The sequence below is a fragment of the Coenobita brevimanus genome, chromosome 83 (genome assembly GCF_032717465.1).
Source record: "Coenobita brevimanus isolate Jiangsu-jjx chromosome 83, ASM3271746v2, whole genome shotgun sequence".
Lineage (NCBI taxonomy): Eukaryota > Metazoa > Arthropoda > Malacostraca > Decapoda > Coenobitidae > Coenobita > Coenobita brevimanus.
Window position 1 is genome coordinate 3,224,221 of NC_137036.1, and position 24,868 is coordinate 3,249,088.

General features: G+C 44.7%; 2 non-coding genes and 11 pseudogenes across 2 annotated transcripts; 9 read left to right on the plus strand and 4 right to left on the minus strand.

Annotated features, from left to right (window-relative positions):
• The first annotated feature begins 541 nt into the window (after positions 1-541).
• On the plus strand, positions 542-660 carry LOC145409954 (5S ribosomal RNA). Its single transcript, XR_013899181.1, has one exon. It is a non-coding gene; the product is annotated as a 5S ribosomal RNA (ribosomal RNA).
• A 1,318-nt stretch (positions 661-1,978) lies between these two features.
• LOC145409880 (histone H2A-like) lies at positions 1,979-2,350 on the minus strand (annotated as a pseudogene).
• Positions 2,351-2,735: 385 nt separating this feature from the next.
• LOC145409835 (histone H4-like) lies at positions 2,736-3,043 on the plus strand (annotated as a pseudogene).
• A 1,982-nt stretch (positions 3,044-5,025) lies between these two features.
• LOC145409955 (5S ribosomal RNA) lies at positions 5,026-5,144 on the plus strand. Its single transcript, XR_013899182.1, has one exon. It is a non-coding gene; the product is annotated as a 5S ribosomal RNA (ribosomal RNA).
• Positions 5,145-6,448: 1,304 nt separating this feature from the next.
• On the minus strand, positions 6,449-6,820 carry LOC145409881 (histone H2A-like; annotated as a pseudogene).
• A 385-nt stretch (positions 6,821-7,205) lies between these two features.
• Positions 7,206-7,513, plus strand: LOC145409836 (histone H4-like; annotated as a pseudogene).
• A 2,054-nt stretch (positions 7,514-9,567) lies between these two features.
• Positions 9,568-9,691, plus strand: LOC145409991 (5S ribosomal RNA; annotated as a pseudogene).
• Positions 9,692-11,031: 1,340 nt separating this feature from the next.
• On the minus strand, positions 11,032-11,414 carry LOC145409877 (histone H2A-like; annotated as a pseudogene).
• Positions 11,415-11,805: 391 nt separating this feature from the next.
• LOC145409837 (histone H4-like) lies at positions 11,806-12,124 on the plus strand (annotated as a pseudogene).
• Positions 12,125-14,168: 2,044 nt separating this feature from the next.
• LOC145409987 (5S ribosomal RNA) lies at positions 14,169-14,295 on the plus strand (annotated as a pseudogene).
• A 2,140-nt stretch (positions 14,296-16,435) lies between these two features.
• On the plus strand, positions 16,436-16,747 carry LOC145409838 (histone H4-like; annotated as a pseudogene).
• Positions 16,748-17,837: 1,090 nt separating this feature from the next.
• LOC145409874 (histone H2A-like) lies at positions 17,838-18,209 on the minus strand (annotated as a pseudogene).
• A 1,524-nt stretch (positions 18,210-19,733) lies between these two features.
• LOC145409839 (uncharacterized) overlaps positions 19,734-24,868 on the plus strand; it is a 33,661-nt pseudogene continuing 28,526 nt past the window's right edge.

Sequence of the window (24,868 nt, forward strand, 5' to 3'; positions counted from 1 at the left end):
ACTTTTATATCACTTACAGTTGTAATGAAGGTCTTCAAATATATATTTCCTTTTTTGAGAGGACATTCCTTTGTTCACCGCTGCGGTCTGATATTACACATTTCCTCAGAGTTTTTTTGTATATTGACCTACCTACCCACCAACCTACCTACCTACCAACCTACCTACCTACCTACATACCTATCTGTTTACTTACCTGCCTGGCTTTTGGCCTGAGTGCCTGCCTGGCATGCGCCTAGATTCTGTGAAAGAGTAAAAATGGAGTATAATAACGTTGGTTGCGCCATCCGTTAAGGGACGATCGGTTATTCAATGAGGGTTGGTCCGTTTGTCATGCTGTTTATCCATTTCTACTTACATCTTGCATTTTCTTTTCCTTTGTTCCATATGTTTCAAGACACGGTGACGAAATAGGTAATCCATCGAAAGGTTGAAAGGTTGTCGATATTGCCTATTAAATCTAAAGAAAAAAAAAAACGATAGAAGAACCTCTTCTGGCTCAGTAAGGCGGTATTAATAGGTCGTTTCTTTCCTTCTCATTGCCAACGGCCACACCACGTTGAGAGCACCGCTTCTCGTCCGATCAGCGAAGTTAAGCAACGTTGGGTCTGGTTAGTACTTGGATGGGTGACCGCCTGGGAACACCAGATGCTGTTGGCATAAACTTTTCACATTTTTCTTACTAATTTTCGCACGTCAAACTAAGATCCATGCAATGAGATCAACAGGCGACTGCTAATCCGGGCAATTTCCATTCCTTAGCCAGACTATCTCATCTGCCGTGCCCAAGGTGTCACCTCCATAACTCTCGAAGGTAAATCCCACCTATCCAAACTATTTCTGCCTTTCAATACACGACAAGCAAGATTGACTGATGCACCTACAGAAGACATTGTCACGTCGGTGAGGCACCACACACAATGCATATGAATACTGTTTGATATATATGGAATATTTCCAAACGAACAGGTTATCCCTTGAATTTCTCGCTCTCACGGCCGTTTTCTCTATTTCACAAGCTCCATCCATCACCCTCCACCGGACAAGCCATGCACCACCCGCCACAACAACACGCCAACCCAGGCAGGCAGGCAGGCAGGACGTTACCTTGCCCTCATCACCAAGTGCCCTGTAGCGTTCTCAACAACACCGACCTCCCGCAGAGCCCCTACACATAGGCCCCATCGTAGCTACCAACTGGCATAAATCACTAATGCTTCTGGTTGTGGAAGTATTAGTGGTGGTGGTAGTAGTAGTAGCAGTAGTACTGCTTTTCGTTGTTATTATAGATGTAGTTCTTCTTGTGGCAGTAGTACCATCATCAAGTGACAATATTTGATATAACGATAAGAAGAAATTGTGATACTAAAAATTCGAAGCAACAACGAAATTGAAAATGGCAACAATAATTATAAATAAGATTTATAATAACAGTAACCAAATGAAGAGGAGTAACTAACAGTATTAATAATGCTATTATCGGCTGTAGTGTTATCATAATAAATTGTTAGTTTTATTATTGTCTGAAGTGCTCCTATTTGGGGGTATAAAATCCACCATTGTCGTCACCCCGCGGATAATACATCAACATATCATTCAACAACTTCGTCCAGTCCCTCCATAGCTGAAGGCAAGCCATCATCTATGCTTTCATTCATCCATCTACCCACCCACCCGCTTAGGATGTACGTTACGAACCTTATGTGCAGTTGGCAGTGGGAATATCAATCGACCACTGTACCGTCACTGATGTAAGTAGCTATACTTACATGCAACCAAACATAAATACATGCAGAGACACAAACCAGCATAGACAACTCGTGCCACATTATACACACAATACATAAATGCGCGCATATATACATGAAGAAACACAGAGATGGTGATTTAGGCCATTGCCTAAGTCTATTCTGTCTTAAGAAATGGATGTGGCTCCTAAAGAAGCCGATGGAGGTGAAGAGGAATTTATTGGAAGATTTCACTTCTTCTCTGACTTCTTGGGAAGGAGCACCTCCTGGATGTTAGGCAGGACACCTCCCTGGATGATGGTGATGCCCAACAAGTGCTTGTTCAGCTCCTCGTCATTAAGGATGGCCAGCTGCAGGTGACGGGGACTGATACGAGTCTTCCTGTTGTCACGGGCAGCGTTGAAACCCTGCTCAAGCACTTTGCCTGCAAGTTACTCCATGACTGCAGCCAAGTGGACGGGAGGACCAGCACCCGCACGCTCGGCATTATTACCTCTACGAAAGAGATGGTGCATCCTGTCCATGAGGAACTGGAGCCCAGCCATGCTGGATTGAGACTTTGACTTCCTCTTCACCTTGCCACCCTAGCCACATCCGGACATCGTGTCGTCTGAGTATTACCTGCAGTAGGAGACTAATTTGTCCCCACAACATAAAACAAACAAACAAAATCGTATAGAAAATGGGGGTAGGAGGAAGGGAGACAATCATGAAGATGTGACAAGTAGGTGAGGAAGAAATTTAGATGAAGAGAAAGCGTCGGGCCTTAACCCAACATACATGTGTTTATTGTTGGGAAGCGGTGGTCACTGCTTTTCCAAATGCCTTTGTTTACTGGTTGCATGGGTGGCATGGGGGAGTGTATAGGTAGCCAGTACTGCAAAGACAGCTTCAAGGGTGTGATGGTAAGTGTGTTCGTCAAAGGCAGTAAGTTGTTGGTGATGGTGTGGGGGTAACTCAGTGGCACACTGAGTCTGAGCAGCAGGCATGACGGGTCGAGGCAAAGGTGGCAAGGGTCTAGCCAAGTGAGGCGCCATGCGCCACCACAAGGTGGTGGCATCACGAAGCCTGCCATTCGTCGTCTAGCTCGTCGTGGCGGCGAGAAGCGTATCTCTGACCTCATCTTCGAGGAGACCCGCGGTGTTCTAAAGGTGTTCCTCGAGAAAGTGATTCGCGACGCTTTCACCTACACTGAGCATGTCAAAGGAAAGACTGTGACCGTCACGGACGTGGTGAACGCCCTGAAGAGGCAAGGACGCACCGTGCACGGCTTCCGCGACTTAGAGAGTTCATAATTGAGTTGCCTTCCATTGCGCTATCCAACCTAGCCACGGCAAAGCACACAACAACCTCAGGGCCTCCTTTAGAGGTCCATACCGAATTTCTGTGAGAGAGAAATAATGAAGACATGGTATAGGTCCATGCAGACATTCGGCAGCTTAGCTAACACCCATGTCATTATGTCAATGCCACGGAATTCAAAATAAGAGTAAGGGACTCGAGAGGTGCCAAGTTTAAGACTGGTCGTTTGCTATAATATGAAGAGGCCGATTGAGGGGCAGACAGGGAGATAGGTGGGTGGATAGATATATACATATGTGTCAAGGCAGACAGAGGGATACGGAGGTAGATTGATGGCTCTCTAGAAAATTATAACCTCATAGATAGATCGAAGTATTTTTTGTTGTAACAGCAGGAAGATAGGTAGATACAGTGATTACTAGATAGATACACAGGTATATAGACAGATGTGTAGAAGGAAATTTTGACCCGACAGATAGATTGAAAGGCTAATTATTGGTAGGCAGGTAGGTTGGCTTGACTGCTACAAAGACAGATAACTAGACAAATTGCTAAACATTTACATGTATTTGCTTAGATACTTCGGAAGAAAGTTAGATCTGGCTGAAACTCACCTTACCAGAGCAAAAGTAACCTAGCCTAGCCTCACCAAACCAAGCATAGCCTCAGCTCATCAGAGCAAACCTAACTTCACCTAACGCTACTACTCAAAACCCAACATCACCTGCCAACGAGACATAATATAAGCTAGCCTTATCAAACAAAACAAAACCTAACCTAATCCAACCTATCTTTATCTGCCCTCATCAAACCTCACAGAACGTAAGCAAATCCTTAAATAACCTCAACCAACCAAACCAAATCAAACCTAATCTAACCTAATTATTATTACTAGCGATACCTCATCTCACTAAAGCCAAAGGCTACTCTTTACCTAACCACCATCATCAAGTGACCGACAACAAGTTAAAACTTAAAGAAAGGAAGCAAGCCTTTTCAGAGTAACGTCAAACCACATAGAATCACAAAAAAAAGTACCCAAGACTCTCCTCTTAATCAAAGCCTGCCCAAATAGCACGCAAACCGAAGCCAACCTTATTAGTTCATACAAAATGGACGGCCTACTTTATGTATGTATGTATGTATGTATGTGTGTATATATATAGATGGATAATTTGATAGACAGACAGATAGATTGATAGTTAGATACTATACAGAAACAGACAGACAGACAGAGACAGATAGAGTGTGGGGGTTGGGATGAAGTCTATCAGGAATGCATGCATCCAGGCAGGCAGGCACACACCTAACGAACGAACGAACGCACGCACACATAGAGGTTTAGCAACCTGCACCTCTCTCTGACAGGTGTGAACTAAAGGCAAAAAAGAGGATTAAAATAAATGTCTTTAAGTTTTGTCAGTTCTGAATTTTACTTTTATATCACTTACAGTTGTAATGAAGGTCTTCAAATATATATTTACTTTTTTGAGAGGACATTCCTTTGTCCACCGCTGCGGTCTGATATTACACATTTCCTTAGAGTTTTTTTGTATATTGACCTACCTACCCACCAACCTACCTACCTACCAACCTACCTACCTACCTACCTACATAATTGTTTACTTACCTGCCTGGCTTTTGGCCTGAGTGCCTGCCTGGCATGCGCCTAGATTCTGTGAAAGAGTAAAAATGGAGTATAATAACGTTGGTTGCGCCATCCGTTAAGGGACGATCGGTTATTCAATGAGGGTTGGTCCGTTTGTCATGCCGTTTATCCATTTCTACTTACGTCTTGCATTTTCTTTTCCTTTGTTCCATATGTTTCAAGACACGGTGACGAAATAGGTAATCCATCGAAAGGTTGAAAGGTTGTCGATATTGCCTATTAAATCTAAAGAAAAAAAAAACCGATAGAAGAACCTCTTCTGGCTCAGTAAGGCGGTATTAATAGGTCGTTTCTTTTCTTCTCATTGCCAACGGCCACACCACGTTGAGAGCACCGCTTCTCGTCCGATCAGCGAAGTTAAGCAACGTTGGGTCTGGTTAGTACTTGGATGGGTGACCGCCTGGGAACACCAGATGCTGTTGGCATAAACTTTTCACATTTTTCTTACTAATTTTCGCACGTCAAACTAAGATCCATGCAATGAGATCAACAGGCGACTGCTAATCCGGGCAATTTCCATTCCTTAGCCAGACTATCTCATCTGCCGTGCCCAAGGTGTCACCTCCATAACTCTCGAAGGTAAATCCCACCTATCCAAGCTATTTCTGCCTATCAATACACGACAGGCAAGGTTGACTGATGCACCTACGGAAGACACTGTCACGTCGGTGAGGCACCACACACAATCCATATGAATACATGTGTGATATATATGGAATATTTCCAAACGAACAGGTTATCCCTTGAATTTCTCGCTCTCACGGCCGTTTTCTCTATTTCACAAGCTCCATCCATCACCCTCCACCGGACAAGCTATGCACCACCCGCCACAACAACACGCCAACCCAGGCAGGCAGGACGTTACCTTGCCCTCATCACCAAGTGCCCTGTAGCGTTCTCAACAACACCGACCTCCCGCAGAGCCCCTACACATAGGCCCCATCGTAGCTACCAACTGGCATAAATCACTAATGCTTCTGGTTGTGGAAGTATTAGTGGTGGTGGTAGTAGTAGTAGCAGTAGTACTGCTTTTCGTTGTTATTATAGATGTAGTTCTTCTTGTGGCAGTAGTACCATCATCAAGTGACAATATTTGATATAACGATAAGAAGAAATTGTGATACTAAAAATTCGAAGCAACAACGAAATTGAAAATGGCAACAATAATTATAAATAAGATTTATAATAACAGTAACCAAATGAAGACGAGTAACTAACAGTATTAATAATGCTATTATCGGCTGTAGTGTTATCATAATAAATTGTTAGTTTTATTATTGTCTGAAGTGCTCCTATTTGGGGGTATAAAATCCACCATTGTCGTCACCCCGCGGATAATACATCAACATATCATTCAACAACTTCGTCCAGTCCCTCCATAGCTGAAGGCAAGCCATCATCTATGCTTTCATTCATCCATCTACCCACCCACCCGCTTAGGATGTACGTTACGAACCTTAGGTGCACTTGGAATATCAATCGACCACTGTACCGTCACTGATGTAAGTAGCTATACTTACATGCAACCAAACATAAATACATGCAGAGACACAAACCAGCATAGACAACTCGTGCCACATTATACACACAATACATAAATGCGCGCATATATACATGAAGAAACACAGAGATGGTGATTTAGGCCATTGCCTAAGTCTATTCTGTCTTACGAAATGGATGTGGCTCCTAAAGGAGATGATGGAGGTGAAGAGGAATTTATTGGAAGATTTCACTTCTTCCCTGACTTCTTGGGAAGCAGCACCTCCTGGATGTTAGGCAGGACACCTCCCTGGATGATGGTGATGCCCAACAAGTGCTTGTTCAGCTCCTCGTCATTAAGGATGGCCAGCTGCAGGTGACGGGGACTGATACGAGTCTTCCTGTTGTCACGGGCAGCGTTGAAACCCTGCTCAAGCACTTTGCCTGCAAGTTACTCCATGACTGCAGCCAAGTGGACGGGAGGACCAGCACCCGCACGCTCGGCATTATTACCTCTACGAAAGAGATGGTGCATCCTGTCCATGAGGAACTGGAGCCCAGCCGTGCTGGATTGAGACTTTGACTTCCCCTTCACCTTGCCACCCTTGCCACATCCGGACATGGTGTCGTCTGAGTATTACCTGCAGTAGGAGACTAATTTGTCCCCACAACATAAAACAAACAAACAAAATCGTATAGAAAATGGGGGTAGGAGGAAGGGAGACAATCATGAAGATGTGACAAGTAGGTGAGGAAGAAATTTAGATGAAGAGAAAGCGTCGGGCCTTAACCCAACATACATGTGTTTATTGTTGGGATGCGGGGGTCGCTGCTCTTCCAAATGTCTTTGTTTACTGGTTGCATGAGTGGCATGGGGGAGTGTATAGGTAGCCAGTACTGCAAAGACAGCTTCAAGGGTGTGATGGTAAGTGTGTTCGTCAAAGGCAGTAAGTTGTTGGTGATGGTGTGGGGGTAACTCAGTGGCACACTGAGTCTGAGCAGCAGGCATGACGTTTCGAGGCAAAGGTGGCAAGGGTCTAGCCAAGTGAGGCGCCATGCGCCACCACAAGGTGGTGGCATCACGAAGACTGACATTCGTCGTCTTTCTCGTCGTGGCGGCGAGAAGCATATGTCTGACCTCATCTTCGAGAAGACCTGCGGTGTTCTAAAGGTGTTCGTCGAGAAAGTGATTTGCGACGCTTTCGTCTACACTGAGCATGTCAAGCGGAAGACTGTGACCGTCACGGACGTGGTGAACGCCCTCAAGAGGCAAGGACGCACCGTGTACGGCTTCTGCGACTTAGAGAGTTCATAATTGAGTTGCCTTCCATTGCGGTATCCAACCTAGCCTCGGCAAAGCACACAACAACCTCCGGGCCTCACTTAGAGGTCCACACTGAATTTCTGTGAGAGAGAAATAATGAAGACATGGTATAGGTCCATGCAGACATTCGGCAGATTAGCTAACACCTATGTCATTATGTCAATGCCACGGAATTCAAAATAAGAGTAAGGAACTCGAGAGGTGTCAAGTTTAAGACTGGTCGTTTGCTATAATATGAATAGGCCGATTGAGGGGCAGACAGGGAGATAGGTGGGTGGATTAATATATACATATATGTACAGATAGACAGAGGGATACGAAGATAGATAGATGGTTCTCTAGGAAATTATAACCCAATAGATAAATCGAAGTATTTTTTGGTGTAACTGCAGGAAAATAGGTAGATACAGTGATTACTAGATAGATACACAGGTATATAGACAGATGTGTAGAAGGAAATTATGACCCAACAGATAGATTGAAAGGCTAATTATTGGTAGGCAGGTAGGTTGACTCGACTGCTAAAAAGACAGATAACTAGACAGATTGCTAAACATTTACATGTATTTGCTTAGATACTTCGGAAGAAAGTTAGATCTGGCTGAAACTCACCTTACCAGACCAAAAGTAGCCTAGTCTAGCCTCACCAAACCAAGCATAGCCTCATCTCACCAGAGCAAACCTAACTTCGCCTAACGATACTACTCTAAACCCAACCTCACCTGCCAACGAGACATAAAATAAGTTAGCCTTATCAAACAAAACGAAACCTAACCTAATCCAACCTATCTCACTATCTGCCTCTTCATCAAACCTCCACAGAACGTAAGCTAATCCTTAAATAACCTCAACCAACCAAACCAAATCAAACCTAATCTAACCTAATTATTATTACTAGCGATACCTCATCTCACTAAAGCCAAAGGCTACTCTTTACCTAACCACTATTAACCTGACCGACAACAGGTTAAAACTCAAAGAAAGGAAGCAAGCCTTTTCAGAGTAACGTCAAACCACATAGAATCACAAAAAAAAAATACCCAAGACTCTCAACTTAATCGAAGCCTGCCCAAATCGCACGCACACCGAAGCCAACCTTATTAGTTCATACAAAGTGGACGGCCTACTATATGTATGTATGTATGTATGTATGTATGTATATATATAGATGGATAGATTGATAGATAGACAGATAGATTGATAGGTAGATACTATATAGAAACAGACAGACAGACAGACAAAATACGAACAAAGATAGAGACAGATAGAGTGTGGGGTTGGGATGAGAGTATCCACTAGCAGGAATGCATGCATCCAGGCAGGCAGGCACACACCTAACGAACGAACGAACGCACGCACACATAGAGGTTTAGCAACCTGCACCTCTCTCTGACAGGTGTGAACTAAAGGCAAAAAAGAGGATTAAAATAAATGTCTTTAAGTTTTGTCAGTTCTGAATTTTACTTTTATATCACTTACAGTTGTAATGAAGGTCTTCAAATATATATTTCCTTTTTTGAGAGGACATTCCTTTGTTCACCGCTGCGGTCTGATATTACACATTTCCTCAGAGTTTTTTTGTATATTGACCTACCTACCCACCAACCTACCTACCTACCAACCTACCTACCTACCTACCTACCAACCTACTACCTACCTACCTACCTACATACCTATCTGTTTACTTACCTGCCTGGCTTTTGGCCTGAGTGCCTGCCTGGCATGCGCCTAGATTCTGTGAAAGAGTAAAAATGGAGTATAATAACGTTGGTTGCGCCATCCGTTAAGGGACGATCGGTTATTCAATGAGGGTTGGTCCGTTTTGTATCATGCCGTATTTTATCCCATTTCTACTTAAATCTTGCTTTTTCTTTTCCTTTGTTCCATATGTTTCAAGACACGGTGACGAAATAGGTAATCCATCGAAAGGTTGAAAGGTTGTCGATATTGGTATATTATATCTAAAGAAGAAAAAAGAATCGATAGAAGAACCTCTTCTGGCTCAGTAAGGCTGTATTAATAGGTCGTTTCTTTTCCTTCTCATTGCCAACGGCCACACCACGTTGAGAGCAACGCGCTTCCTCGTCCGATCAGCGAAAGTTAAGCAACGTTGGGTCTGGTTAGTACTTGGATGGGATGACTGCCTGGGAACACCAGATGCTGTTGGCATAAACTTTTCACATTTTTCTTACTGTTTTTAGCGCGTCAAACTAAGATCCATGCAATGAGATCAACAGGCGACTGCTAATCCGGGCAATTTCCATTCCCTTAACCAGACTATCTCATCTGCCGTTGCCCAAGGTGTCACCCTCCATAACTCTCCAAGGCAAATCCCACCTATCCAAACTATTTCTGCCTTTCAATACACGACAAGCCAAGGTTGACTGATGCACCTACAGAAGTACACACTGTCACGTCGGTGAGGCACCACACACAATCCATATGAATACATGTGTGATATATATGGAATATTTCCAAACGAACAGAGTTATCTCCCTTGAATTTCTGCGCTCTCACGGCCGTTTTCTCTATTTCACAAGCTCCATCCATCACCCTCCACCGGACAAGCCATTCGCACCACCCGCCACAACAACACGCCAACGAGCAGGCAGGCGAGCGGGCAGGCAGGACGTTACCTTGCCCTCATCACCAAGTGCCCTGTAGCGTTCTCAACAACACCGACTCCTCCCGCAGAGCCCCTACACATAGGCCCCATCGCAGCTACCAACTGGCATAAATCACTAATGCTTCTGGTTGTGGAAGTATTAGTGGTGGTCTTAGTAGTAGTAGCAATAGTTCTACTTTTCGTTGTTGTTATAGATGTAGTTCTTCTTCTGGCAGTAGTACCATCATCAAGTGACAATATTTGATATAACGATAAGAAAAAATTGTAATACTAAAAATTCGAAGGAACAACGAAATTGAAAATGGCAACAGTAATTATAAATAAGATTTATAATAACAGTAACCAAATGAAGAGGAGTAACTAGCAGTATTAATAATGCTATTATCGACTGTAGTGTTATCATAATAAATTGTTAGTTTCATTATTGTCTGAAGTGCTCCTATTTGGGGGTATAAAATCCACCATTGTCGTCACCCCGCGGATAATACATCAACATATCATTCAACAACTTCATCCAGTCCCTCCATAACTGAAGGCAAGCCATCATCTATGCTTTCATTCATCCATCTACCCACCCACCCGCTTAGGATGTACGTTACGAACCTTAGGTGCACTTGGCAGTGGGAATATCAATCGAGCACTGTACCGTCACTGATGTAAGTAGCTATACTTACATGTAACCAAACATAAATACATGAAGAGACACAAACCATCATAGACAACTCGTGCCACATTATACACACAATACATAAATGCGTGCATATATACATGAAGAAACACAGAGATGGTGATTTAGGCCATTGCCTAAGTCTATTCTGTCTTAAGAAATGGATGTGGCTCCTAAAGAAGCCGATGGAGGTGAAGAGGAATTTATTGGAAGATTTCACTTCTTCTCTGACTTCTTGGGAAGCAGCACCTCCTGGATGTTAGGCAGGACACCTCCCTGGATGATGGTCATGCCCAACAAGTGCTTCTTCAGCTCCTCGTCATTAAGAATGGCCAGCTGCAGGTGACGGGGACTGATACGAGTCTTCCTGTTGTCACGGGCAGCGTTGAGACCCTGCTTTCCAAGCACTTCGCCTGCAAGTTACTCCATGACTGCAGCCAGAAGTGGACAGGAGGACCAGCACCCGCACGCTCGGCATTATTACCTCTACGAAAGAGATGGTGGATCCTGCCCATGAGGAACTGGAGCCCAGCCGCTGCTGGATTGGAGACTTTGACTTCCCTCCTTCACCTTGCCACAATTTTGCCACATCCGGACATCGTGTCGTCTGAGTATTACCTGCAGTAGGAGACTAATTTGTCGCCAAAACAAAAAACAAAGAAAAAAAATCGTATAGAAAATGGGGGTAGGAGGCAAGGGGAGACAATTATGAAGATGTGACAAGTAGGGGAGGAAGAAATTTAGATGAAGAGAAAGCATCGGGACTTAACCCAACATACATGTGTTTATTGTTGAGAAGCGGGGGTCACTGCTCTTCCAAATGTCTTTGTTTACTGGTTGCATGAGTGGCATGGGGGAGTGTATAGGTAGCCAGTACTGCAAAGACAGATTCAAGGGTGTGATGGTAAGTGTGTTCGTGATAGGCAGTAAGTTGTTGGTGATGGTGTGGGGAAATAACTCAGTTGCACACCTGAGGTCTGAGCAGCAGGCATGACGGGTCGAGGCAAAGGTGGCAATGGTCTAGCCAGAAGTGAGGGCGCTATGCGCTACCACAAGGTGGTGGAATCACAGAAGCCTGCCATTCGTCGTCTTTAGCTCGTCGTGGCGGCGGAGAAGCGTATCTCTGACCTCATCTTCGAGGAGACCCGCGGTGTTCTAAAGGTGTTCCTCGAGAAAGTGATTCGCGACTTGCTTTCACCTACACTGGAGGCATGTCAAGCGGATGACTGTGACCGTCACGGACGTGGTGAACGCCCTGAAGAGGCAAGGACGCACCGTGCACGGCTTGTGCGACTTAGAGAGTTCATAATTGAGTTGCCTTCCATTGCGCTATCCAACCTAGCCACGGCAAAGCACACAACAACCTCAGGGCCTCCTTTAGAGGTCCATACCGAATTTCTGTGAGAGAGAAATAATGAAGACATGGTATAGGTCCATGCAGACATTCGGCAGCTTAGCTAACACCCATGTCATTATGTCAATGCCACGGAATTCAAAATAAGAGTAAGGGACTCGAGAGGTGCCAAGTTTAAGACTGGTCGTTTGCTATAATATGAAGAGGCCGATTGAGGGGCAGACAGAGACAGGTGGGTGGATGGATATATACATATGTGTACAAATAGACAGAGGGATACGAAGGTAGATAGATGGCTCTCTAAGAAATTATAACCTCATAGATAGATCGAAGTATTTTTTGGTGTAACAGCAGGAAAATAGGTAGATACTGTGATTACTAGATAGATACACAGGTATATAGACAGATGTGTAGAAGGAAATTATGACCCGACAGATTGATTAAAAGGCTAATTATTGGTAGGCAAGTAGGTTGACTCGACTGCTACAAAGACAGATAACTAGACAAATTGCTAAACATTTACATGTATTTGCTTAGATACTTCGGAAGAAAGTTAGATCTGGCTGAAACTCACCTTACCAGACCAAAAGTAACCTAGCCTAGCCTCACCAAACCAAGCGTATCCTCATCTCACCAGAGCAAACCTAACTTCACCTAACGCTACTACTCTAAACCCAACACTCACCTGCGCCAACATGAGACATAATATAAGCTAGCCTTATCCAAACAAAACAAAAACCTAACCCTAATCCAACCTATCTTTATCTGCCCTCATCAAACCTCACAGAACGGGCAATAGCAAATCCTTAAATAACCTCAACCAACGAAACCAAATCAAACATAATCTAACATAACTATTATTACTAGCTTGAAACCTCATCTCCACTAAAGGCAAAGGCTACTCTTTACCTAACCACCATCATCAACGTGACCGACAACAAGGATTAAAACTCAAAGAAAGCGAAGCAAGCACTTTTCAGAGTAACGTCAAACCACATAGAATCACCAAAAAAAAAAGTACCCAAGACTCTCTCCTTCTTAATCAAAGCCTGCCCAAATCGCACGCACACCGAAGCCAACCTTATTAGTTCACACAAAATGGACGGCCTACGATATGTATGTATGTATGTATGTATGTGTGTATATATATAGATGGATAATTTGATAGACAGACAGATAGATTGATAGTTAGATACTTATACAAGAAATACAGACAGACAGACAGAGACAGATAGAGTGTGTGGGGTTGGGATGAAGTCTAAGCAGGAATGCATGCATCCAGAGCAAGCAGAAGCACACACCTAACGAACGAACGAACGCACGCACACATAGAGGTTTAGCAACCTGCACCTCTCTCTGACAGGTGTGAACTAAAGGCAAAAAAGAGGATTAAAATAAATGTCTTTAAGTTTTGTCAGTTCTGAATATTACTTTTATATCTCTTACAGTTGTAATGAAGGTCTTCAAATATATATTTACTTTTTTGAGAGGACATTCCTTTGTCCACGGCTGCGGTTTGATATTACACATTTCTACAGAGTTTTTTTGTATATCGACCTACCTACCCACCAACCTACCTACCTACCACCAACCTACCTACCTACCAACTAACCTACCTACCGACCTACCTACATAATTGTTTACTTACCTGCCTGGCTTTTGGCCTGAGTGCCTGCCTGGCATGCGCCTAGATTCTGTGAAAGAGTAAAAATGGAGTATAATAACGTTGGCTGCGCCATCCGTTAAGGGACGATCGGTTATTCAATGAGGGTTGGTCCGTTTGTCATGCCGTTTATCCATTTCTACTTACGTCTTGCATTTTCTTTTCCTTTGTTCCATATGTTTCAAAGACTTACGGTGACGAAATAGGTAATCCATCGAAAGGTTGAAAGGTTGTCGATATTGCCTATTAAATCTAAAGAAAAAAAAAATCGATAGAAGAACACTCTTCTGGCTCAGTAAGGCGGTATTAATAGGTCGTTTTCTTTCCCTTCTCATTGCCAACGGCCACACCACGTTGGGAGAGCACCGCTTCTCGTCCGATCAGCGAGAAGTTAAGCAACGTTGGGTCTGGTTAGTACTTGGATGGGTGACCGCCTGGGAACAATTCTCAGATGCTGTTGGCATAAACTTTTCACATTTTTCTTTACTAATTTTCGCAGCATCGTCAAACTAAGATCCATGCAATTGAGATCAACAGGCGACTTGCTAATCCGGGCAATTTCCATTCCTTAGCCAGACTATCTCATCTGCCGTGCCCAAGGTGTCACCTCCATAACTCTCGAAGGTAAATCCCACCTATCCAAACTATTTCTGCCTTTCAATACACGACAAGCAAGGTTGACTGATGCACCTACAGAAGACACTGTCACGTCGGTGAGGCACCACACACAATCCATATGAATACTGTTTGATATATATGGAATATTTCCAAACGAACAGGTTATCCCTTGAATTTCTGGCTCTCACGGCCGTTTTCTCTATTTCACAAGCTCCATCCATCACCCTCCACCGGACAAGCTATGCACCACCCGGCCACAACAACACGCCAACTCCAGGCAGGCAGGCGGGCAGGACGTTACCTTGCGCCTCATCACCAAGTGCCCTGGTAGCGTTCTCAACAACACCGACCTCCTGCAGAGCCCCTACACATAGGCCCCATCGTAGCTACCAACTGAGCATAAATCACTAATGCTTCTTGGTTGTGCGATAGTTATTAGTGGTGGTGGTAGTAGTAGTAGCAGTAGTACTTATTTTCGATGTTTTTATAGATGTTGTGCTTCTAGTGGCAGTATTACCATCATCAATAGACAATAACAGATATAACTATAAGAAGAAATAGTGATAATAAAAATTCGAAGTAAAAACAAAATTGAAAATGGCAACAATAATTCCAATAAGATTTATAATAACAGTAACCAAATGAAGAGGAGTAACTAGCAGTATTAATAATGCTATTATCGGCTATAGTGTTATCATAATAAATTGTTAGTTTTATTATTGTCTCAAGTGCTCCTATTTGGGGGTATAAAATCCACCATTGTCGTCACCCCGCGGATAATACATCAACATATCATTCAACAACTTCGTCCAGTCCCTCCATAGCTGAAGGCAAGCCATCATCTATGCTTTCATTCATCCATCTACCCACCCACCCGCTTAGGATGTACGTTACGAACCTTATGTGCAGTTGGCAGTTGGAATATCAATCGACCACTGTACCGTCACTGATGTAAGTAGCTATACTTACATGCACAGCCAAACATAAATACATGCAAAGACACAAACCAGCATAGACAACTCGTGCCACATTATACACACAATACATACATGCGCGCATATATACATGAAGAAACACAGAGATGGTGATTTAGGCCATTGCCTAAGTCTATTCTGTCTTAAGAAATGGATGTGGCTCCTAGAGGAGAAAACCGATGGAGGTGAAAGAGGAATTTATTGGAAGATTTCTACTTCTTCTCTGCACTTCTTTTTGGGAAGGAGAACCTCCTGGATGTTAGGAAGTACACCTCCCTGGATGATGGTGATGCCCAACAAGTGCTTGTTCAGCTCCTCGTCATTAAGGATGGCCAGCTGCAGGTGACGGGGACTGATACGAGTCTTCCTGTTGTCACGGGCAGCGTTGAAACCCTGCTCAAGCACTTTGCCTGCAAGTTACTCCATGACTGCAGCCAAGTGGACGGAGACGATGAGCACCCGCACGCTCGGCATTATTACCTCGACGAAAGAGATGGTGGATCCTGTCCATGAGGAACTGGAGCCCAGCCGTGCTGGGATTGGAGACTTTGACTTCCCCTTCATCTGTTGCACCCTTGCACACATCTCGGACATCGTGTCGTCTGAGTATTACCTGCAGTGAGAACTAATTTGTCCCCACAACATAAAAAAAAAAAAAAAAAAAAAAATCGTATAGAAAATGGGGGTAGGAGGAAGGGAGACAATCATGATGATGTGACAAGTAGGTGAGGAAGAAATTAAGATGAAGATAGGTGAGGAAGAAATTAAGATGAAAAGAAAGCGTCGGGCCTTAACCCAACATACATGTGTTTATTGTTGGGATGCGGGGGTCGCTGCTCTTCCAAATGTCTTTGTTTACTGGTTGCATGAGTGGCATGGGGGAGTGTATAGGTAGCCAGTATTGCAAAGACAGCTTCAAGGGTGTGATGGTAAGTGTGTTCGTCAAAGGCAGTAAGTTGTTGGTGATGGTGTGGGGGTAACTCATTGGCACACTGAGTCTGAGCAGCAGGCATGACGGGTCGAGGCAAAGGTGGCAAGGGTCTAGCCAAGTGAGGCGCCATGCGCCACCACGAGAGTGGTGCTGTCTGAAGCCTGCCATTCGTCGTCTAGCTCGTCGTGGCGGCGAGAAGCGTATCTCTGACCTCATCTTCGAGGAGACCCGCGGTGTTCTAAAGGGGCGTTTCTCGAGAAAGTGATTCGCGACGCTTTCACCTACACTGAGCATGTCAAGCGGAAGACTGTGACCATGTAACGGACGTGGTGAACGCCCTCAAGAGGCAAGGACGCATTGTGTACGGCTTGTGCGACTTAGAGAGTTCATAATTGAGTTGCCTTCCATAGCGCTATCCAACCTAGCCACGGCAAAGCACACAACAACCTCCGGGCCTCCCTTAGAGGTCCACACTGAATTTCTGTGAGAGAGAGAGAGAAATAATGAAGACATGGTATAGGTCCATGCAGACATTCGGCATCTTAGCTAACACCTATGTCATTATGTTTATACCACGGAATTCAAAATAAGAGTAAGGGACTCGAGAGGTGCCAAGTTTAAGACTGGTCGTTTGCTATAATATGAATAGGCCGATTGAGGGGCAGACAGGGAGATAGGTGGGTGGATGGATATATACATATGTGTCCAGATAGACAGAGGGATACGAAGGTAGATAGATGGCTCTCTAGAAAATTATAACCCAAGAGATAGATCGAAGTTTTTTTGGTTTAACGGCAGGAAGATAGGTAGATGCAGTGTTTACTAGATAGATACACAGGTATATAGACAGATCTGTAGAAGGAAATTTTGACCCGACAGATAGATTGAAAGGCTAATTATTGGTAGGCAGGTAGGTTGGCTTGACTGCTACAAAGACAGATAACTAGACAAATTGCTAAACATTTACATGTATTTGCTTAGATACTTCGGAAGAAAGTTAGATCACAGGCTACAGAAACTCACGTTACCAGACCAAAAGTAACCTAGCCTAGCCTCACCAAACCAAGCATAGCCTCAGCTCACCAGAGCAAACCTAACTTCACCTAACGATACTACTCTAAACCCAATCTCACCTGCCAACGAGACATAATATAAGCTAGCCTTATCAAACAAAACAAAACCTACCCGCTTAGGATGTACGCTACCCTTATGTGCAGTTGGCAGTGGGAATATCAATCGACCACTGTACCGTACTGATGTAAGCAAATCTTACATGCAACCACACATGAATACATGCAGAGACCTAACCTCACCTACAACTTTTTATTACGAGTATACACACAATACATAAATGCACGTATATATACATGAAGAAACACAGAGATGGTGATTTAGGCCATTGCCTAAGTCTATTCTGTTTTAAGAAATGGATGTGGCTCCTAGAGGAGCCGATGGAGGTGAAGAGGAATTTATTGGAAGATTTCACTTCTTCTCTGACATCTTGGGAAGCAGCACCTCCTGGATGTTAGGCAGGACACCTCCCTGGATGATGGTGATGCCCAACAAGAGCTTGTTCAGCTCCTCGTCATTAAGGATGGCCAGCTGCAGGTGACGGGGACTGATACGAGTCTTCCTGTTGTCACGGGCAGCGTTGAGAGCCTGCTCAAGCACTTCGCCTGCAAGTTACTCCATGACTGCAGCCAAGTGGACGGGAAGATCAGCACCCGCACACTCGGCATAATTACCTCTACAAAAGAGATGGTGGATCCTGCCCATGAGGAACTGGAGCCCAGCCGTGCTGGATTGAGACTTTGACTTCCCCTTCACCTTGCCACCCTTGCCACATCCGGACATCGTGTCGTCTGAGTATTACCTGCAGTAGGAGACTAATTTGTCGCCACAACACAAAACAAACAAACTTGTATAGAAAATGGTGGGGGAGGAGGAAGGGAGACAATCACTGAAGATGTGACAAGTAGGCCACTGAGGAAGAAATTTAGATGAAGACTCTGAAAGCGTCCCTGGGCCTTAACTCCAACATACATGTGTTTATTGTTGGGGAAGCGGTGGTCACTGCTTTTCCAAATGCCTTTGTTTACTGGTCAGACATGGGTACGGCTTGGGGTTGAGCACGGTAAGAGCTCGTAGCCAGTACTGCAAAGACAGCTTCAAGGTGTGATGGTAATCCTGTTCATCAAAGGTCAGTAAGTTGTTGGTGATGGTGTGGGGGTAACTCAGTGGCACACTGAGTCTGAGCAGCAGGCATGACGGGTCGAGGAAGGTGGCATTCTAGCCAAGTGAGGCGCGTCTGCCACACCCAGAGGAGAGCTCCTGGCTAATGAATTTGACCTCTGTTGCTGGTTCTGCTGTTACCTGTGTTCCTCATGGAACCTTCAACCAATGTAAGGGAGTCATTTTCTCTCGTGACATCCTCCGATACTCAGAGGAGACGATTGTTGGAAGAGTTGCGTTCGTTTGATGTGGTGAAGGTTGAGTGCCTTCAAAAAAAGATAGATGGGATCTTCACCCCGACTCCAAAATTGTTCTTGACATTTGATAAACAGACATTGCCTAGGTCCGTGAAACTGGCATGGCTATTGCTTCCTGTGAAACCGTATGTGCCAACCCAAAGCGTTGTTTTCACTACCAGGGGTATGGACATGTTAGCCGATTTTGCCACCGCTCACAGGCTGGCCTTCTTGGTGTCTGTATCTCCTGTGGCAGACCAGAGTCATGCCAATGACTGTCCAGGAACCCTTAAATGCTATCACTGTGGGGGCCCTCATGCGGTATCTTCTAAAAACTGTCTCACTACTGCCTGGAAAAGGAGATTTTATCGATTCGAAACACTTGAGAAAGGTTTCATTTCCTTAGGCTAGAAGAGGCCCAGACTAGACAGCTTCTTCCACCCCGGTGTTACTTACGCTTCTCCTTTCTGGAATACCAGTACACCGTCCTATGTCTCAGAGACAGCCTTCGACCCAATCCATTGCCCACTGCATCACCTAGCTTTGCAGGATGCTGTCACCTATCGTTCATACTGTTTGTGAAAATGAACCTGTCGCACCCCTACTCCAACTATTTCTGCCCCACTTCGGTGGATTGATGACTTGCACACTTCTGTGGTGGTGGCGGATGTCCACGTTGACTGGACTCCTCCTGTACTTACCCAGCATGACGACTCCATCTATACCTGGCAAACCGTCACCTGTTGTTCGTCACAAGTCCTCCTGAGCATGAAGACCGGCCACCTAAGGTCTCTGTTGTCGACCCTGCTGTCGACACCTCTCCTCTTCTATCTGCCCAGCAGGCTGAGGGGATCTAGCCAGGTGATATCCAAAACAGCAGGTTCACCTCCGGTCCCATCCCCACCTGGGGATGTTGGTGGACAGCTTGTTGGTGCTTCAGATCAGGAGCATGGGATGGCCTCCTCAAAAGATTGAGTTCTGCTTTGGACTCTATTCCACCTCGAGGCTTCTGGTGGAGCACTGGCCATCCTCACATCTCCAAGGCGGCCCCCAAAGCCGCTTCCAAACAAAGTGGTCTGCCCACTCCAAGAAGAGAAGGTTGTAAAACTTACTTCCTCATCGTCACGCTTGCCATCGGGTGTTAGACAGAGGGTGCGGGTTTCTGGTGCTGGGCAGGCTCCTCCAAAGGAGCTCTCATAACATCAATCCAAACCCGCCGGTGGGGCGGGATTTGTAGAGGTGTCATGGCAAATTGGGAGGAATTGCAGTTATTACTCTCTGCTTTGAACCCACTATGTGTCTGTCTTCAGGAGACAATGGTGGGGGACAGACAGTTCCCTTCTGTTAGGGGGTATGAGATCTTCCATGCATCTCCTCCTGGTGGTCCCTGCCGATTATTGCCATTTCGGGTAACCTGTTCTGATGTCCCCTTTATTTCCTTTGAGATTCAGTCCCCCCAGTTCTAGCAGTACAGATGCACGTTGGGAGGTGCTATACCATCTGTTGTCTGTGCCTTCCACCTTCCGTTCCTGTATCTGCCTGCTCATCTAGAAACCCTTATCAGCCAACTTCCACCCCTTTCCTACTCCTTGGTGACCTTAATGGCCATCTCTTCCTTTGTGGGGTGACTCACTTTCAAATCCCCAGGGTGATCTCTTTGCCTCTTTGGTTGGGGATTTGATTTGGTTTCCTAAATGATGGGAGGCCAACTCATTTCATGTTCAAACTGGCACGTATTCTGTCATTGACCTTACCATTTCCTCCTCTGATTGTGCCCTTGATTGTTTTCATGGGTGGTTTGGATGATCTACATGGTAGTGACCATTATCCTGTAATGGTCCAGCCTACTCCTCTGTTTCTGCACCCGTATGCCACGCTGGTGTCTGGACAGAGCTGATTGGTCTCGTTGAGGAACTATGTGTATTTTGCCAACAGGGTTACTGATTTTCAACTATCGATGATGCCGAACGTTTTTTTTACTAAGACCATCTTCTCAGCAGGGGTTCATTCCACCCAACGGACTTCTGGTGTTTTATCCCGGAGACCTGTGCCAAGGTGGAATGATGACTGCTCCATAGCAAAGAGCTTACAAAGCAGCTGCCCTCCGGTATTTTGTCAATCGTAATGTTGTTTTTCTAAAGATACAGTTTTTGCAAAGCATGGGATGGCTCACTATAGATGGGTCATGAAGAATGCGTACTTCCATAACTCGTGGAGGTCGTATGTTTCTACAGTTATATCCTCGACTCCAATGTCTATGGCGTGGAAAAAGGTGTGCAAGATTTTTGGTAGGTTCTCGCCCCCTTCCCCACTGGTGTTGCAACTTCACAGAGAACTTGTGTCTGCACCAGATGCAGTAGCCTCTGCCTTTGCAAATCAGTTTTATGTAGTCTCAAAAAAGAATTCTTCACAGCTGTTTGCTACCTTTCATAGGAATCATGAGAGACTGGGTCTTGACTTTCGTTCTCGTGGCCGGAGATGTATAATTTAGACTTAAACCTCCGTGAGCTGTGTGATGCCCTCTCAGAGTGTAGTGACACTGCTCCTGGGCCTGACGACATTCCATACTCTTTGCTTCGTCATCTGCTAATTCACCTAGTTTTTATTGGACCTTTTTAACAGGTTTGGAGTGAGGGCTCTATTCCCAGGAATTGGAAGTTGGGTATTGTCTTCCCCATTCCCAAGCCTGGTAAAGATCATTCAGGCCAACTATCCACCCCTATCACTTTAACATCATGTGTGTGTGCAAGCTGTTCGAAAAGATGGTCAATGTCAGGCTTATGTGGTTTCAAATCCGTGAGAGGTGATGCTTTCTCTCTTTGGTCGCAGTGGTTTCCGTAAGTTACGGTGCACTTCAGACAATCTTATGTTCAGGCTTGAGGCGTCGTCTGTGAAATTTCCTGCCTCTAAGCAATATCTTGTGGCTGTGTTTTTTGACCTTGAGAAGGCTTATGACACTGCCTGGTGTCATGGCATCCTCCAACAACTTCATGTCTGGTTCACACGTGGTTGCCTGACAGAGCTGTGTTGCTTGGAGACTTCTTGACTGATCGTACTGTTTCAACTATCGATGATGGGTTCTACCCTTTTTACTGCCACTGTGCCAGAAGGGGTTCATGTCCCACGGAAACCCTTAAGTGTTATCCCTGTTTCCAGGTGGCCATCAATGGATCGTTGACACTTTGCCTGCTGGGGGTATCAAAGCAGCATCCTTCATGTGGATGACTTGCTATATGGTTTTCTAAAGCAGTTTCCCACATGGCTACTATTGAGCGGGTCATGCAATGCCTTGGACAAGATTTCTGCCTGGGCCACGTCCAAGGGTTTTGGTTTTCCCCTTCTAAGACTGTGGCTATGCACTTCTGTAGGATGAGAGGTACACCCGGACCCTTCTCCAGCTGGTGTTGGTAGGAGACTTCGTTGTGTGACGGAGACAGAATTCTTGGGCCTGACATTTGAGTGTCGTTTGACATGGGTTTCACACTTGGCAAATCTTTAAACATCATGTATGAAGGCTCTCAATCTACTGAGGGTTCTGACCCATACCTCTTGGGGTGCTGATCAGAGGACACTCTTGCATTTGTTTCAGGTTTTTGTAATCTCCAAGCTGTCATATGGCTGTGAGGTATACTCCTCTGCCACAGCGTCCAGACTGCAAACTCTAGATGCTGTCTATCATGCTGGACTTCGCCTTCAACATGGGGCTTTTCGGTCATCTCCAATTTCCAGCTTGTTGGTGGAAGCTGGTGTGCCTCCATTCCCAAGATCTACTGCGTCAGTCTGTTGCAGCACGGTGCTGGCTCTGGATTCGTCGCATTCACAGACTCACTTGTCTGTGCAAGCTGTGTGTGATGAATCAGTCTTGTTTTCTGTGTTATAGTAGGACCCTTGCATGCCTCGTCCATTTGGCTATAGGGTTCGGGATATTATGGAAAAGTTTGGTTTGTCAGCAGTACCTGTCAGTCCTGTTCGGATCCCGAGGGTTGCACCATGGATCTTGCCCAAGGTAACTTTCTGTAGGTCTTTTGCCAGCTCAACAGGATTCTGTCTGCTCCTCAGTGCTGTTTACAGTTATTTTAGAACATTCTTCTGATCGTAGTCATGGTGGTTCTGTACCTGTGTATACTGATGGCTCTAAATCCGCATCTGGTGTTGGTTTTGGAGTGATATTTCCCAATTTTAGCTGTGGAGGTAGTCTTCCTTTGGTTGCCTCAGTTTTTACTGCAGAGTTGTCAGCTATCGTTTTAGCCCTGATGTTGGTGTTTACTCACCCTGACAATAATTTTACTATTTTTAGCGATTCTCAGGGGGCGCTTTTGGGCCTGGAATCTTTTAACTCTTCTCATCCTATAGTTTTAGCTATCTTGGAGTGGCTGTTCCTCATTCGTCGTCGGGGGAAGAGAGTAGATTTTTGCTGGGTTCCCGCACATGTTGGTGTGGTTGGCAATGAGAAGGAGGATGCATATGTACTGGCAGAGACGCTGGGATAGTGTCGCTCATAATAAGCTGAAAGAGGTCTTTCAGAGAGTGGTTGTGCCAAGGGTTCTCCCTTCCATGCCTCGGCGATTTGAGGTGGCTCTTGCTAGGCTTCGTATTGGGCACTCTCGGCTTACACATGGGTTCCTGATGAGTGGTGAGACTCAACCGTACTGTGATGATTGCCTTGTTACCCTTACTGTCCGTCACCTGCTGGTCGAGTGCCCGAGTTTGGGGGGCCTGCATCAGAGTTTCCTCCATAGGCATAGAGGGGCAGATGGTGCCTACTGTCTCTCCTCGATGCTTGGTGGAGCCCATAGCGATTTTACTGATGTTTTTAGTTTTCTTCAGGAGGCGGGGTTCCTTCCACTTTTATAAGTAATTGATATTTTCTTTTACCTATTATTTTATTATTTCCAGTGTTTTATTTCTAGTAATAGTTATTAACTTTATTTTGAATATGCACTATTTATTTCCCCCAAATCTTTTGGCTTGTTGTCCGGCGGCATATGACCCTGGCAGTTGCATCGCCAGATTTTAAATATTTTCAATCAATCAATCAATTATCTAACCACTATTGACGTGACCGACAACAAGTTAAAACTCAAAGAAAGGAAGCAAGCCTCTTCAGAGTAACGTCAAACCACATAGAATCACAAAGAAAAGTACCCAAGACTCTCCACTTAATCAAAGCCTGCCCAAATCGCACGCACACCGAGGCCAACCTTATTAGTTCATACACAATGGATGCCCGAATGTATGTATGTATGTGTGTATGTATGATTGTACATATATGTATGTATGTATGTATGACTGCACGTGTGTCTATGTATGTATGTATGTATATATGTGGTGCATTTAAGTATGCATACTATTAAAAATTGATATACAAATATATATAATGTAAACATAGCCTACGTAGAGTCGTCAGCAAAAAATTCGCTGCAAGCCTGCTCGTGTGAGCCAGATTTTAATATTTTCAATCAATCAGTCAATTATCTAACCACTATTAACGTGACCGACAACAAGTTAAAACTCAATGAAAGGAAGCAAGCCTCTTCAGAGTAACGTCAAACCACATAGAATCACAAAGAAAAGTACCCAAGACTCTCCACTTAATCAAAGCCCGCCCAAATCTCACGCACACCGAGGCCAACCTTATTAGTTCATACACAATGGATGCCCGAATGTATGTATGTATGTGTGTATGTATGATTGTACATATATGTATGTATGTATGTATGACTGCACGTGTGTCTATGTATGTATGTATGTATGTGGTGCATTTAAGTAGAATTAGTATGCATAATTATTAAAATAGATATACAAATATATATAATGTAAACATAGCCTACGTAGAGTCGTCAGCAAAAATTCGCTGCAAGCCTGCTCGTGTGATGCTGACGTTTTGTCTGGCAACAGTGTATGGGAACTAGTTGTCACATAGACTTTTTTACACTTTAAAGACGTGTTTGTAAGAATTAGTACTATAAATTGACCAGAATGCAATATTCTTTATGAAGTACCCACCCTCACAGGAAGCTCGGGGAGGGGTGTTGCAACACCCAC